Source organism: Muntiacus reevesi, chromosome 17, assembly GCF_963930625.1.
Source record: "Muntiacus reevesi chromosome 17, mMunRee1.1, whole genome shotgun sequence".
Taxonomy (NCBI): Eukaryota; Metazoa; Chordata; class Mammalia; order Artiodactyla; family Cervidae; genus Muntiacus; species Muntiacus reevesi.
In genome coordinates this window covers 36,267,429-36,279,845 of record NC_089265.1, presented here as the reverse complement: position 1 = coordinate 36,279,845, position 12,417 = coordinate 36,267,429, and the positions used below count along the sequence as shown (strand labels likewise).

The following is a 12,417-nucleotide window of genomic DNA, read 5'->3' as shown; positions in this document are numbered from 1 at the left end:
GTACAAATGGAATGGGAGCTTGCCAAAGACCTCTAGAGTCAATATCTATAATCTGCCAATGAAAAAAATAAATAAACACTTAAAATATATGTAAAACATTAAAAAAGACACTATATCAAAAAATGCTGAAGCAAACCACAGTGTGCTCACAAGGACAGATTAAAAAAAACAGCTTTCAAAGTTATTCTCAATTTAAAAAATTGTTCTGAGGTGTTCTACTAAAATCAGATACAGTGCTATATGTTTCTAAAATGTTAGTTCAAAAAATTAAGCCTTCAGTATTTGGGTGATGCCTGAGGATACTTATAAAAGCCACATTCACTAATGGGCAAAAGGAAAGTTAAAGAGAGTAGATCCTAATAGTTCTCATCACAAGGAGACGTTTCATCTTTTGATTACATCCATATGAGACGATTGATATAATTAAACCTACTGTGGTAATCATTTATGTAAATCAAACCATCATGCTGTATATCTTAAACTTACACAGTGATATATATCAATCATTTCTCAATAAAACTGTTAGTAAAGGTAAACACTACAAAATAAACAAAAATTTTTTTTTCCTGGACAAGTTCTTGATTGTTCCTTACTGGCTTAGAGAACATTGATCTGTTACTATGTAAAATACTAATAGAAGCTGTGCCTAAGGTTATTTTGGTCATATATAACTTGGCAGGAACATCATTCATGAGTAAATAGCTTTACAAAAAAGTTATTATATGTTTTAAAGTATCCTAATTTTAGTAGTTTCATAAATTTTACCTAATGCCTATCATGTATAAGAATATAAAGAGGTGAAAGTATGGGCCACACACTTTACAATCTAGTAAGAAACATATACAGGAGCTGCAATGCAAAATAATCCATTAACTGAAAAACCATTATAACACAATGTTTAAGCTGGTTGAATGAAAAAGGAAAGCAAGAGAGTCATTTACATTTTCAATATAAAATATTGTATTTTAGGAAAAGCAATCATTGATATTGTTTAGTCAAGCTTTTCACTTAGCTACAAACAAGAATCTCTTCCAGCTAAGTAGAAAAGGAATTAAGCTCTGTTAAGGGTTTGTTGTTGTTACGAACCAAACTTAACAGATATGAACCACAACTACACTTTGACAACTTCTCCAGGAAAAATTAGACTGCCACTATTATTTGGCACTTCTGATACTAGGAACCTAGAACAACTAGAAGCTACCACCACCACCTTTGTCAAAAGATAAACTTCCCTGCCTAAGACTGCCACCTCATGTTGGTCCCAAGCAATTTCAAGTGAGAAGAGCATGACTAGTCATGGACCTTTTTACCTTAAGTTGTGAGGGGGTATGAGAATACAGATTTCCTGGCAACTGCTTTGCGAAGTCAGGAAGGCGGGAGGAGAAGGGGATGACACAGGATGAGATGGCTGGATGACACCACCAACTCGATGGACATGAGTTTGAGCAAACTCTGGGAGTTGGTGACAAACAGGGAAGCCTGGCGTGCTGCAGTCCATAGGGTCGCAGAGTCGGACACGACCAAGCAACTGAACTGAGCTGAACTGCTTTGTGATGTTAGGGCTTATATGTTTGGGAAATTACCAAAATGTAGGGCAACTGTTCAAAAATGCGGGGTGGTCACAAATGACAAATGTTTACTTCATTAAGTCATTGTTACTTTAGGTTATTAAGAATTTGAAAATAAATCAAATGTAAGTCATAATTTGTAAATCACAAAAATGTGGAAAACATTTTTACTTTTAACTTCAGCAATTTCCAGATCAATAAAATACCAATAAGTTTATACAACTTAAAAACATGCACACTACTTCTGGCAATCCAAACCATTTTGCAAAGAAAAGAACGGTGCAGTGGTCCAAGATTTTTAACAAGGCTATTTGATTGAAACTGCTACCTAATATTGTCATATTTTGGATTAACTGAAATTTACTTGAGGAAAGCTAGCTTTCAATTTTAACAATTTTATTTTTTAAAAAGTTATCTAAAATGTATTACATACATTCTGGCTTAATAAACAAGGAACACAAAATATAGTTTAACCTTTCCTTAATGAGTCAACGTCACCATTATTAACAAAATGCAGTGGTCATGAGTAGCTTAAAGACTATTCCAGCAACTACACATTCATCAGCCCTTTCATTCCATTTTCTTAGAACTTTGACTTAACAGTGCTCCTGTCTTCTAAATCAACAGTGCCTCTCTACTCTAATCAGCTCCAAGACTGGCTGCTACCCTAACAGCATTTACCTGGAGAAGGCCAGATTACCAACCCCTCACTCAGTTCAGTTCAGTCAGTCAGTCAGGTCCAACTCTTTGCGACCCCATGTACTGCAGCACACCAGCCTTTCCTGTCCATCACCAACCCTTACTCAATGCTTATTTCTCTTTGTTAAATATGCATCATCTGCCATCTCCTCTGCATTGTTTCCAATGCATCTAGGTAAATAAAGAAAATAGTATAGGAATGTCAGGATTTTTGTAATCTGATCTAAGAAACCATGGTTTTTATGGCCTATACTGTACAAGCAAGGGAACCTACCTACTGTATAAAAATAAAATACAGAGTAAGAACTCCCTTCCTTTAACTGAAATAGATCACAAATCAGAGACCTAACTGTTGGACTTAAAAGATTTTTTAAAATAGTTTACTTTTAGGTCTGTGTCTGCCCAGATGATCACCTAAAAATGATTAGATACCTGTCAGTTAACTGAAGTATTGCCATATTACCATAATATGGACTAGAATTATTCAGCTTGCTGCCAACTTGAATTTCCACTGTATCAAATAAAAAGTTGTTTAAAGCTAATGAACAGGAGGAGAACATTATTTTCCCACTTCTTATGCCAGAAGTTTTAATCAAAAAACAACAAAGAGAAAGCTATACTCAGGTTTTAAGCACAACTACAGTAACCATATGATCTCTGCAACCTTCCCTGTCTTTCAATCTGACCTTTCTTTATGATGTTTTCAAAGTCCCTTTCAGACCAAATTTTTCAGTAGCCATATTCTCAGCTAGTCTCTGACTAACTCTCGACAGGATAATTAGACTGACAGAATTGACAGATTGATAAAATCATGATAGCTGGTAGAATAATTGTACATAGGGAGGGAGGCTTTGTTTAGCACTCCCATGTACCACATTACATGCTGCTGATTAAATGTCATATTTTCCTTCTGAAGACATATCATATTTTCCTTCCTTTTATTCCCACCAAAAAATCTTGGGAAAGGCCCAAAAGATGTTAAAAAAAATAACAAAAACAAAAAAAATTGCTTATCCCACTAGTTAGGTTGCACTTTATAAATTTTAATACTTACTGCATTTTCAATTATAAAAGAAAATCATGCTTATGTTAGAAAGTTTAGAAAACAAAGGTTAAAATAAAAAGGTGTAACTATTCCTGATACATTTCACATGTTTTTATGTAAACTCTAAATTTGGATGCACATAAAGTTAACAATTTCTTGGCACATAAGAGAGAAAAGAGAGGCTAGCATGGCAAGGATAGCAAGAATGTGGGGTAAGGGGTGTAAAATGGGGTTAGAGAGACAGGATGAGGTCAAAAGCTGAAAGCAGGGTCTTATAAACTATATTATGCCATTAAAGTTCTTGTGTGTACCTGGCTTTGTTTTGAGGAGGTAAAAAGTAATGGGAACAGGGAAGTGGCATGATCAAATCTGCACTGGGAAAAGTTCATTCTACTTTTTAGACACGAATCTGAGCAAATTCTGGAGACAGTGAAGGACAGGGAAGCCATGCAGTCTATGGGGTCGCAAAGAGTTGGATACGACTTACCTACTGAACAACAACAAAATTCTACCTTTAAGGTGAAAAACAGAATAGAATGAGGGTAAGCATGGACACAGTTTCACTAACAGAGAAGATTATAGTTATCTAGGTGAGAGATTAAGGAACCGGATGGAGACAGAGAAGATAGAGGGAAGCAGATTAAAGAGAGATTTAGGAAATAAAACATCAATATTTGGGAGTGAATTTTGATTTGTGTATAAGGGAAAGGAAGATGTCCTGTATGAATCTCAGATTTCTAATTTAAAAAAATCTAACAGATGGTGGTGGCATTCACAAACATAGGGAGCACCACAGTGAGATCAAGTTTTAGGAGTAAGCATTAGGCTTTCATAATTAATTTTTGATGTAATAATTTTGAAGAAGAGATCTATGGCAAATATCTTTTGTTTGCCTCCAGATCTACTCTCTACTGTATAGTTTTATCTGTATCAGTAGGCAACCTCATTCACTAGCTTCCCTTAGTCAAGAGAGTCTTGGCAAGATAGGAAAGTAGGGTAAAGTATTTATTCCCTTGGCTGCCTCTGTGAAGTTTTTGGTATTTGCCTAACACGCATGTGCTATACAAACAATAACAGGGAAATAACTTGAGATGATGACTAGCTCTGTTTAATGTCCTGTTAAATTTTCATGAATAATGTAAGCATAACTGTTAAGAACGTGTGTATTAAGTTCATGTAAGCAGAATAAAACTTTTATAAAAGAACTTAAAAGTTTTGTGGGGGGAGCTGTGTCCTTCAACAAGAAGGTATCAACTCAATAGTCTCTTCTCTGTACTCCTCTCTGGGGTACCAGTAACTAATCCCCCTTGTTTCCTAACAGCCTTATGTCTTTTTTTTTTTTTTTTTAAGACACATTTATTCAGAGTCATGATCAGACTATTACATTTAGCAATCAACAGCATGGGTGCAAAAAAAAAAAAAAGAAACTACATTAAAATATTTTGTTGGAATGCTTTCCACAGAACAGAAATTAAAATTACCTGTTATACAATTGATCACAAGTACAGTCCTCCAGTTGTATTGTCTAAAACATGCCTTCTTTGTAGCAGCTAGGCCCTGCTAACACTGTGCTTGGCTGAGTTGACAAATCTGCTGTAAGCTGTAGTTCCCTGTCACTTCTCTGGCTCTCCTCTCCTGCTAAGTTTTGTTTCCTGCTAGTAATTAAAACATTCCATCACTGTCATAGCTACTGCTACTACTGAAACCACCAAAGTGACCTTGGTTTCATGGTTTGGTGAAGTATTGGCCTCTACTGCCATAGGGGACAGAATTTCTGCCTCCCAAGTTTCTTTCTTTCGTGGGTCCAAAATTTGAAGACTGCTTTAACTGCCAAAATCATTGTAGCTTCCACCATCTCCAAAATTGCTTCCATCATTACCAAATCCATTATAGCCATTCTCATAGCCATGATATCTACCACCACAGCTGCCACCAAAGCCACCTCAACCACTAAAGTTTCCTCCACGACCAAAGTTGTTGTTCCCACCAAAACTATCTCCATGACCACCACCAAAGTTTCCAGAACCACTTGGACCTCTTCGGTGGATGAAGCACTAGCTATCTCTAACTTAGAGCTTTTCTTACTTCACAGTGTGGCCATTCACAGTGTGGTATTTCTGAATGATAGTCTTGCCTATGGAGTTATGGTCATCAAAAGTTACAAAAGCAAAGCCTCTCTTTTGCCACTGCCTCAGCCAGTCATGATTTCAATCACTTCAATTTTCCGATTCTGTTCAAAATAATCTCTCAGGTAATATTCTTCAGTGTTGCTAAGGTCATCAACAAAAACTTTTTCTTTACAGTTAAGAGGGCACCAGGTATTTGAGAATCTTGAGATGGCCCTCTTTGCTTCCACAACTCTTCCATCCACCTTGTGTGACCTCACACTCATGGCTGCATCCACCTCCTTCACAGGCATATGTGATATACCTGAAGCCTCTGGAGCGCCTGATGTTTGGATCCCTCATTACCACACAGTCCGAGAGCATTTTCCATTGCTCAAAATGACTTCTCAGACCCTCAGTGGTTGTTTCAAAGCTCAGTCCTCCGATGAAGAGCTGCCACAGCTGTTTGGGCTCTTTGGGAGACTCTGACTTAGACATGACAGCAGTGGAGTGGGGAGACGTCGATGATGCTTATTGACAGCATCCAAGGGCAGAAAGGAGTGATCTAACGAATGTATCTCAGCTTCATGTCTTAACGTTCAGCTATATTTCAACTTCTTTGGAAATAAACCCTCTTGAATTATCCCATTTTGAATTTGCCACCTATTTCCTGAGAGATGAGATACACTGATAACATCACCAATAGGTTTTACATCCAAAGACTATATTAAGTATGCAATTAGGCTTCAAACTTAGAGAAGTTTGGGCAAGAGACATGTAAGTCTTCTATATATAGGTGGTATGGGAATGAATGAAATCACTTATGAAGAAAGTATAACATGAGAAAGGAGAGAATCTTAGAAAAAAACTAGAGCTGTGGTAACTGTTGGGCAGTTAAGAACCAGAAAGAACTAAATATTGAACAATGATGGCACTTAAGACCGAGGGGGAGTGCCTAGAGTTAAAAAGTTTAAATATTCATGTGTTCTTGGGAAGGAAAATAGGTATATTAAATTTACTCTTTAAATATACATAATAAGATACTTTATTATCATAACTAATTAAATGCTTTATATAAAACCAATATGATGGTAACTACTTTATCAATATAACTTGCCTACAACAACTTTAAGAACATATTACTGTAGTTATTAGTGTAGCAACACTCTTTAAAGCACTAAAGAACTTGCTATGACCATAAGATTAAAGGCAGAATGAATATAGAATTGAATGAAAAAGAGTGAAGTACCTAGAAGGTGAAAGACCAAACAAAACTGGATGCATCCTGCTCCCCGACTTCAAGTGATGTTACAAAGCTACAGTAATCAAGACAGTTGGTTACTGGCACAAAGACAGACTCACAGGTCAATGGAAAAGAACAGACAGCCCAGAAATAAACCCATGTATTTGTATCAACTACTTTATGATAAAGGAGACAATAACATATGGTGCAGAAATCACAACCCCTTCAATAAATGGTGTTGGGGAAACTGGACAGCTACATGTAAAAGAATGAAATTTGACCACTATATTACAACATACACAAAAATGAACTCCAATGGATTGAAGACTTGAATGTAAGACCTTATACTATAAAACTCCTGGAAGAAAAAGACAGTCAGTAAGCTCCTTGACATAGGTCTTGGTAAAGATTTTTGGATCTGACAACAAAAGCAAAAGCAAGAAAAGAAAAAAATAACTAAGTGTGAATACATTATACTAAAAAGCTCTCTACAGCAAAGGAAGCCATCAACAAAATGAAAAGGCAAGATATTAATGGGAGAAAATATCTGCACATCATGTATCTGGTAAGAGAATAAAATCCAAAATATATAAAAAAATTTATACAACCCAATAGCAGAAAACAAACAATTTGATTAAAAAAATGGACAAATCAGAATGTACATTTTTCCAAAGACACAGAGGGTCTACAGGTACATGAGAAAATGCTCAACATCACTAATCATCAGGGAAATGCAAATGAAAATCACAATGAGATATCACCTCATACCTGTCAGAATGACCATTATCAAAAAGACAAAAAAAACCAAATCATTGGTTAGGATGTGGAGACAAGGGAACCTTTGAGCACTGTTGATGTTAGAATAAACTGGTGCAACCACTATGAAAAACAGTATGGAAGTTCTTCAAAAAATTAAAAGCAAAACTACAATATAATCCATCAATTCCACCTCTGAGCATTTATCTGAAGAAAATGAAAACACTAACTTGAAAAGATATATATTCCCATATTTACTGCAGCATTATACACAACAGTCAAGATAAAAAAAACAACCTAAGTATCCATCAATACATGAATGGATAAAGAAATTGTGGTATTCATACACAATGGAATACTATATAGCTACAAAACAGAAGGAAATATTGCCACTTCTGACAGCATGGATGGATTTTGAGGACATTACGCTAAGTGACAAAAAAGTCAGACAGTGAATGATAAAACTGTATGATCTCTCTTATATGTAGAGTCTAAAAAAAAAGAGAGAGAAAGAGAACAGATTGGTGGTTGCCAGAGGAGAATGGGGAGAGTTGGGAAAACAGGTTGAGTGAGTCAAAACATAAAGAAGAAAAACAAAATTAAAAACAAAGTAGAATGGATATACAGCCACACATCTATCTATCCATATTCTCATCCTTAAAGAAGACACGTACATGAATGCTTACTGTAGCATTCCATAATAATGCAACTCTAGAACTAATCCAGAATGTGTATCGTATCAGGTAAATGGATAAACTGTAATACAGTCAAATAATGGAATATTATACACTACCACTGGAAATAAAATACAATGAAATAATTCAACACAGCTAAATCTCAAGACACATACTGCTGAGTGAAAACAGAAGACTGCCATTTATATAAAGGTTAAAGACATACAAAACAATGCTATATTATCTATTAATATATACATAAAAAATGCCCAGAAATGACCTCCTTTTCCTGGTCATGATGCAGTAACTGAACCAATCTTACCCTCACTTTGTAAACAATTACAAATTGAATAAAATACATGAAACAAATGTTTTCAGACATTGATTATCAAACAGTACAAGATTGTGATCCCCAAGAAATGAAACAAATGAGGTGATCCCTACTATTGACTGGTGTCCTAACTAAAAGCAATTAATTTCCAGACCATGAGAAGAGACAGCAGAAAACCAAATAGTCCAGTGGAGTTGAGTGGGAGATGAAAATCAGCATTAGGGGAGTAAGGCACCGAGAAGTTGTGAGATAATTCTAAAAACAAGGAAGTTGTGCAGAAAAGAGCTTCAGAAATCTATACAAGGGTACAAAGTAGGACAAGAATGACTAGAAAATCGTAAGATCAAGGAGTTCATAGACACAGTAGGGAGACCAGAGGAAGTGCGGAGTTCTGTCATCACTTGGGGGCATTTGGTGGAGACTCCACAGAGGTCAGATCTTAGTATGTGCTTAGTTGCTCAGTCAAGTCCAACTCTTTGCAACCCTATGGACTGTAGTCTGCCAGGCTCCTCTGTCCATGGGATTTTTCCAGAAATAATAATGGAATGGATTGCCATTTCCTCCTCCATGGGATCTTTCAGACCCAGGAACCAAACCTTTGTCTCCAGTATCTCCTTAATAGAAGGAGGATTCTTTACTGCTGAGCCACCAGGAAAGTTTATTAGATCTTAGTTCAGTTCAGTTCAATTCAGTCACTCAGTCGTGTCCGACTCTTTGCGACCCCATGAATCGCAGCATCCCAGGCCTTTCTGTCGATCACCAACTCCCGGAGTTTACTCAAACTTATGCCCATCGAGTCAGTGATGCCATCCAGCCATCTCATCCTCTGTCCACCCCTTCTCCTCCTGCCCCCAATCCCTCCCAGCATCAGAGTCTTTTCCAATGAGTCAACTCTTCGCATGAGGTGGCCAAAGTACTGGAGTTTCAGCTTCAACATCAGTCCTTCCAATGAACACCCAGGACTAATCTCCTTTAGGATGGACTGGTTGGATCTCCTTGCAGTCCAAGGGACTTTCAAGAGTCTTCTCCAACACCACAGTTCAAAAGCATCAAGTTTTCGACACTCAGCTTTCTTCACAGTCCAACTCTCACATCCATACATGACCACTGGAAAAACCATAGCCTTGACCAGACGGACCTTTGTTGGCAAAGTAATGTCTCTGCTTTTTAATATGCTATCTAGGTTGGTCTTAACTTTCCTTCCAAGGAGTAAGCGTCTTTTAATTTCATGGCTGCAGTCACCATCCACAGTGATTTTGGAGACCCAAAAAATGAAGTCTGACACTGTTTCCACTGTCTCCCCATCTATTTCCCATGAGGTGATGGGACCAGATGCCATGATCTTAGTTTTCTGAATGTTAAGCTTTAAGCCAACTCTTTCACTCTCCTCTTTCACTTTCATCAAGAGGCTTTTTAGTTAGTAGCAGTGCTGAACTGGAATGAAGGTTATTCTAGACCCAACCTGTAGGAGCTTAAAACCCGGAGATGAAAGGATCATCAAACTGATCCACAAGGAACTTAACTCCCTGGAAGAACAAAGCTCAATCCTCTTTTAAGAAGGTAAATACAAATCTAAATACTCAATAAGGTAATGTTCACAACATACAATTTCCAATAAAAAATTATTGGACATGTCAAGAAGCAGAAAAATGTTACTTATAACAAGGAGAAAAATTGGTCAGTTGGCTTAGCAAAGACAAAGGTGATGGAGCTAGCAGAAAAGGATATTAAAAGGAACATAATAAGAAATGAAGATATTAAAAAAAACAAATGTAACTTCTGGAGCTGAAAAAATACAAACTCTGATATAAAAAAGTTTCCTGGATTAGACACTACATTAAAAAAAGATTAGCAAAACTTACATGCAATCTCAATCAAAATTCCCTCAAGTGTTTTTTTTTTTTTTTGGTAGAATTTCCAGTATGATTCTAAAACTATACAGAAATGCAAAGATCCCAGTATAGCCTAAAAATTTTAGGGGGAAAAAAAACAAAAAACAAAACACAAAGTTGGAATATTCACACTACCAAATTTCAAAGCTTATTATAAAGCCACAGTCATCAAGTCAACATAACTTAAGGACGGATCTATAGATGGAAAAGAACAGAAAGTCCAGAAAAACTCACAAACATATGTTCAACTGATTTTTAGCAAAGATGCAAAAGTAACTTATGAATAATAAATAACAAAACTTAAAACTGTTTTAAAAACTGCTGAGTAGTGGGTACCAAGGCCTTTGATTTTATTCTTTGTTCCATGCTTAAAATATCCCTAGTTAGAAAAGGTTCATGCTTTACCCAAAAAGCAAGCTTAATTCATATTAAATTATCATAGTTACTAGACATTTAAAGGAGGGTTTTTCCCCCATGTCTTAATTCAGCCATGTTTATTTGATGTTAAGCACAGGACACACACACACACACACACACATATATATATATATAACTGGAGAAGAGAAAAGGATTCTCATATTTCCAGATTCTTCCTAGCCACTCCTACTTACTTGCTTAAATGTTTTCCTCATCACTTCAAACCACTTATCAAAGACTGCAGTTCACGGATCTGTCTCCACACCGTGGACTCAAGCTCTTTTATTTTCTTTGATGGTTCCATCATTTTTAGGGCACAGGGACAGTATACTTCTCAGGAGTACAAACTCTATAATCACAATGCTCTGGTTCAAATCTTAAATTTACCATTCAAAAATTGCCTGTCTTTAGGCAAGTTACTCGTCTATCTGCCTCAGGACAAATACTGAATACATCCGAGGTACTTAGAGCTGAACCTGGCAAATAGTCCTGCACAGTAAACGTTAACTATTCTTTTTTATTTTCTTCTTATTGCTACTATTACAATTATCTCCAGACTCCTCTTTGTCCCTTCCTATGTTCCCCCTATATCAAGGAAGGTACTAAGTTTTGCTGATTGTTTCCAGAACAATCTGACCTTCTTCCTATTTCTGGTCATCAGCAGTGGAGCACTAGACTCCTACAGCCTTCTTCCTTTTCCTTTTCTTCAATTTCTCTCTACACTAATCTATTACATACTATTATCAGATTAATCTTTAGCCCCTTCCATACAACCCCCTTTTCTATAGCAGGAGTAGTTTTATGAGTCTCTATACAAGGAAAAGAAGTGGCTTTTTTTTTTTTTCTGAGAATACTGTGGGTTCTCAACTAACTAACATTATTAATTTATTTAATAACTAACATTATTAAAAAGTATGGTGGTACAGAAAGTCTCAGGTTGAATTTTAATCTTACAAAGCAAGCTAAATTTATTATTACAAGAGGAGTAACAATATATAATAAATTGACTTTGACGAGCATTAGTAGTTTTCTATTACATCAGCAATTGCTCTTAATATAGTTTGAGATATGATTTAATATAAAAATTATCAGTCTTTTCTGAGTAATCACTTACCTCTCTGGGCCCTACTCTCTTGCTATTTAAAAAACCTTATAGATAGGTCATCAATCTATGTACCCCCGACCCTAAAAGTTAATACTAATTGAGCACAACATTCTTTCCTGATGAGTTCAGAGTAAGCATAGTTATCCAGGAAATTAATACCATTGAAGGAACTGGCATAAGTGAACTTATATGTCACTTTGAACTACATTATCTCCAGAGGTTCTCCTAATTTTAAATGTTAGAGGTCTGTGCTTCTATTCTAAAGTTCTACAAATCTATTCAAAATTCTTCTCCTTTAAAATTTATAATTCAATTGAGACTAATTCCAGAAGTATAGAAAGCAACCTGAAATCTTTCATAAAAATTATTTTTGTATAGCTTTAAAATAATTTGATTTAATATTTAAAACTGTACTTTGAAACAAATTCCATTTTGATATTTCAGTATTAACTCATATTTAGGGCCCAGAAATTTGATATGGGCACACAAAAGTTACACAGCTACTCTCTGAAATGTAGTTCTTGAGAATTTAAACAACATGAAACTTAACTGCTTTTTTTGTGTGTTTTTTTTTTTAACATT

The 12,417-nt window shown here is 35.9% G+C and overlaps 1 protein-coding gene across 4 annotated transcripts in view; it reads right to left on the bottom strand.

Annotated features, from left to right (window-relative positions):
- Positions 1 to 12,417, bottom strand: part of BRD10 (bromodomain containing 10) — a 105,192-nt gene that overhangs the window by 57,488 nt on the left and 35,287 nt on the right. The window contains exon 1 of one of the 4 annotated variants that reach the window (XM_065907719.1): positions 10,925 to 11,046. The exons of the other annotated variants lie outside the window; for them this stretch is intronic. The gene's annotated coding sequence lies outside the window, so the exon portion shown is untranslated. Of the gene's footprint in view, positions 1 to 10,924; positions 11,047 to 12,417 lie in introns of those variants that run through there. 4 annotated transcript variants of the gene reach the window in all.